This window comes from Leptopilina boulardi, unplaced genomic scaffold, assembly GCF_019393585.1.
Source record: "Leptopilina boulardi isolate dan_hultmark-lab unplaced genomic scaffold, ZJU_Lbou_2.1 LbouV2_379, whole genome shotgun sequence".
Lineage (NCBI taxonomy): Eukaryota > Metazoa > Arthropoda > Insecta > Hymenoptera > Figitidae > Leptopilina > Leptopilina boulardi.
The window spans coordinates 719,521-724,385 of record NW_026137950.1 but is presented as its reverse complement, the minus strand read 5'-3'; the positions used below and the strand labels follow the sequence as shown (position 1 = coordinate 724,385).

Sequence of the window (4,865 nt, the reverse complement as noted above, 5' to 3'; positions counted from 1 at the left end):
TTTATTGAAGCAGTGAAGTATTGATTTTGTGATTATTGAATATTGGTTTATTATTTTGTTGATCTGTTGGATACTGATTTGTCATTTATTGAATAATGGAATATTGATTTATTATTGAGGACTATTGATTATTGAATTGAGGATTATTAAAGATTGGAATATTGAATATTGATTTGTCATTTGTGGAATATCGATTTGTTGAGTTATTGATTATTGAATTGAGGATTCTTGAATATTGGAATATTGATTGATTATTGAGGACTATTGATTATTGAATTGAGGATTCTTGAATACTGGAATATTGATTGATTATTGAGGACTATTGATTTAAATATTATTGATTTGATTTTGGTGAGTTCTAATGCATTATATTTACACTACACGGACATTCACACTATTCAATACATTATTTTGATACATGTACTAAAAACATTTGATTCTATTTTATAAAATACATGTTTTTCTTTGAAGTTTAAATTGTGATTTCTATATTTGAACCATTCTCATATTTCCTTTTTTTCTGATTAATCAAATTAAGAGTACAATAAGAATACGAATCTCAAACGACGTTCTGAATAATAGAATGGTAGTAGGAGGAATCCACTACCTTTATAATTAAATTTGTCCGAAGGGCATGTTGTTGGCCTACCGGAATTTGTAATAAGAAAAGCTATTTTTTTGTGTTTATGATTGATTTCCAATAAAAACCTAAAACCTTTTCCCATCAAATTCTAACCCTAACAAGTTGATAAATTAAAAATGGCTTTGAGACAAAAAAGTTATTATAAATTCAAAAATTATTAAAAATTAATAAATTCTATCTCAAAAATTTTTTTAAATGGCGCTTTAAAGAAATTTAAAATAAAGTTTTACCAGAAATAAATTTAAAGAAAGTATCTCAGAAAATATTAAAATATACGATCAAGCAATAAAATACCAACAAATCCCATCATCCCATTGTTGAACAATGGGAACTGGACAAATCCAATGCTTAGTCCATACAATGGGTAACAGTGGGCAAAAATTTTTGATGACTCAATCCATGGTTTGTATGTCTTCTCCCACCATTTAAATTTCTCAGCCCATGCTTTATATTTTTTATCCCACGGCCAACATTTCTACGCGGGTAAGTTCAAAATTAAGTACTAAATCATCATTTAAAAAAAATCAAAAACAGCACAATAAAGGTACTTCGCCCTTGTTGAAAATTCCTCAACAAGATCTTGTGAAACAATTTTTTCTTGATTCGATGCACCTGCTACATTTAGGATTACAAAAATTAGTAATGAACAAATGCATTTTTGAAAAAAAACTCTATTGTACAATCAGTGTCAGTCAAAAAATTCATTTACAAAATCTTCTAGAAAACATAACAAATGTTCCAGATGAGTTCCAACGTAAAATTTTCTATTTAAACGACTTCACAAATTGGAAAGCGACACAATTTCTTTTTTTTACACTATGCCACCCCATGGCAGTAGAACATGCAGACTACGCCAGAAAATTGCTCACAAAATTTGTCGAGCTATTTCCTACGTACTACGGAGAAGATTCACAGGACATGAACGTCCATAATGACATCCATATTGCAGAGGACGTAGAGTTCACAAGGTTACCACTACCAGCATTGTCGGCATTTGTTTTTGAAGATTGTTTGGGATGGATTAAAGAAATAATCAGAGGGAAAACAAAACCATTGCAGCAACTTCTCAGACACCTTGCAGAATTACACTCTTGTCCTGAAGCACCGGATTTGTTGGAGCTTAAGCATCCTTTACATAAACGTTTGAAAAAAAAGAAGATTTGCAAATTGAATTTAAAAAAAGAGCATCAAAGTATTAAAAAACTGACACACAAAGATATGATTCTTGACTTGTCGGAAGCTAACAACACAGTGCTGTTGAAGACAGGAGAAATCATCTGCATTAAAAAAATGTCTGTAAGTGAGAAAAGTGTTTCTTTTGAAGGATTTAAATATTTAAAACTAGAAGATTTGTTCGATTACCCTTGCAATCTCAAAATGTCGGAGTCTATAAACTAGGCCCTCAATCCAATCGACTAATCAGATTTGAAATTCCCGACATCAAAAGGAAATGCGTAGTCTTAAACGGAGACAAAATAAAAGTTGCAATTACTCTTTTGCACTTTCCTGGATGCTGAAGATTTATATTTTATATTAAAAAGCTAAATCAAGATTACTCGGTACATTTACATAATTATATAAATTATTTATAAAACATTTAAAATATGTATAAATTATTTACACGTAGTTTTATTATTTACATTTATTTATACTTATATATAAAAAATTTAAACATTATGAAGTAATTATTCCTATTTTTTTACTACAGGTGAATTATCATGAATCCGCAAAATCTTAAAAACAATATGACTCACGTAATTATTCAATTTGTTAATCAGCAAGAAGGAAGATTAGTAGACCAGATATAGAAATATGGATAAATTACGAAATAAAAATCTTAAAAGATGCTCGTAAGTTTAAACATTTCTATATAAATATATATTATTTATGAAATAATAATCTTGAAAATAATTATTTGTACATACAATTCTATTTTACAGATAGTTTCACTCAAGGTCAAAGGACACTGAAGGATGCTTATGATACAGAGCACATTGAAAGCAGTAATCTGGAGGAAAGTAATTCCGAAACTAAAAGCCGTGATGTCCAAAACAAGGAGACTTTGCCAAAAAACTATCTGCTGCTCAGGCTAAAAATTCAATGCAGGACATTCCAGCTTTTGATGTAAATTCCAACAAGACAAAATAATGATGAAGATTATTATATTATTCTACGTAATGTATAAAAAAATACGTAATTTATAGACAAGCTGTAATTTTTTATTTTTTTAAAAATAATATACTGTTTATTTTTGTTTTTGCATTAAAAAATACGTGTTTAATGGATTAAATCAAATTTTTTTATAATTATGTATCAAATATTGTTTTTGAGTATATCGCGATTCTTAATGTTTTATTTCTATTTATTATTTATTTCTATTTATTATCAGCGATTCATATGAGAAAACTAACGAGAGTCATTCATCTTGCGAGGGTGATCCAAGTGGCGAAGTAAAAAAAGTTAAAGTCATCTGCAATGAGAAGAAAGAAAACAGATTCAACGAAAGAACATTTAAATTCGGACTCTAAATTGTCAATAACCAGTCTATCACTTACTCATGAAAAGAATTTTCAAGGACATTGCTCGTACGACAAAGTGCTTGGTATAATTTCTAAAATATAATCCAATATTATTTATTATAATATCATTCAACATAATATAAACAGAAAACATTTTTATTACAGATATAGTAAAAGATCTGCTTGGGGAATTTAAAAAAAATGGGGAACTAGTACAAAGCTTGGCAACCGAACTTCCGAAAAAAATTGAGATCGCAAAACGAACTATTCTGTACGATTTACAAAATAAATTAAAGCCCTAGAGACTCTTATCAAAGTTGTAGACGATCCGCAAGTACAAGCAACTCTACAATTAAGAGATAATCTACCTCCTTTACCGATGAAGAATTTACAGGACTTTTTGGACTTGGAAGAAAACCTTACAAAAAATGAGGAAATAAAGTTGTCTTTGGTAATATTTTTTATATTGTAATTTTTAAATGTTAGAAATTTTTGTAATTTATAAAGAAATTCATATTTTAAAATTAGTTTAAAATTAAAATTTATTTTAAAATTCATCTTTAAAATCTTAAGACAGAAAATATATTTATTTATTTATTTATTTATTTATTTAGAACATAACGGGACATGCCCTTTCGTACAAAAGTACTCCTAAATTCTAATAGTTACGTAAGTAACAATACAAAATATAAAATATTAACTAAATCTAGGTAGGCGCTATAATGGCTAAAGTTCATTATAAGTTTATACAGTAAAGAATAACATAAATCAAATTACATTATTATCAAAAGAGAAGATTAATTTTCGATAAATAGAATCTGCTTTACCATTATATCAATTAATTTCAAAAATAATTGTTATTGTTCAATAATACTGATTTTATCTAAATCACAATGTCTACATTTAGTTCTGTATGTATTTCCTTAAATCCCTTTCATAGATTAAAATAAAATAAGTTTATCTCAAGGAAGGGACACAACCTTGGGCACCAAGTGGGGAAATCACTATAGATTCTCCTTACACGCATCTATTTGGACTGTAAGAGTGGATGTGCGATTTCTAGGGGGGATTTTAATTATGGTAGGGATTCCACGCCGGTAGACCATTGACACATTCATTTCTCCGTCTAATCGACGGGTCTCTAGTTCCTCCCTCACTCTCTTAATCTCCTCCCTCTGCATAACCGTCCTGTCATTCGACATCCAAAGATCTTCCAACTCCCTTGAACGTGTTGAGTCTCTTTTGACATTTACAAATTTTTTTAGAATTACTTGTGCCTTCTCTTCCGTCTCACATACAATCTTAACAGGGCGAGGCTTACGAGAAACCTGCGCATTAGAACCAATTCTAAATGTGCGTATATTTTCAAGATCATCTGTTTGAATGAATTTTTTTAATTTATTCGTAACCACAGATTTCAAAGAACAACTATTATTTGACGAAGTGTCAAATTCTGGAAGATTAAATAAAACAAGATTGTTCTTTCTTTCATTTCGATCAACAAGTTCATTTATACAGACATTAGTTACTGAATTAGAATCAATATTTGTAGAACCATTTATATAATTAACTCTTATAAAAGTAATATTAATTTAATTAAACTGTTCTTAATTTTTAGCGGTCTTTGGTAATACATAACACGAAATCAACGGCAGAATATAAATCAGCTTTAAAATTAATTCTGCCTAAAATCATAGCAAAAG

The 4,865-nt window shown here is 28.9% G+C and overlaps 1 long non-coding RNA gene across 1 annotated transcript in view; it reads left to right on the top strand.

Annotated features, from left to right (window-relative positions):
- The window catches only part of LOC127287969 (uncharacterized), a 50,091-nt gene extending 47,286 nt beyond the window's left edge, over positions 1 to 2,805 (top strand). Inside the window, exons 2-3 of the long non-coding RNA XR_007843971.1 lie at positions 2,352 to 2,493; positions 2,584 to 2,805. This is a non-coding gene — a long non-coding RNA (uncharacterized LOC127287969). The remainder of the gene's footprint in view (positions 1 to 2,351; positions 2,494 to 2,583) is intronic.
- The last annotated feature ends 2,060 nt before the right edge of the window (positions 2,806 to 4,865 follow it).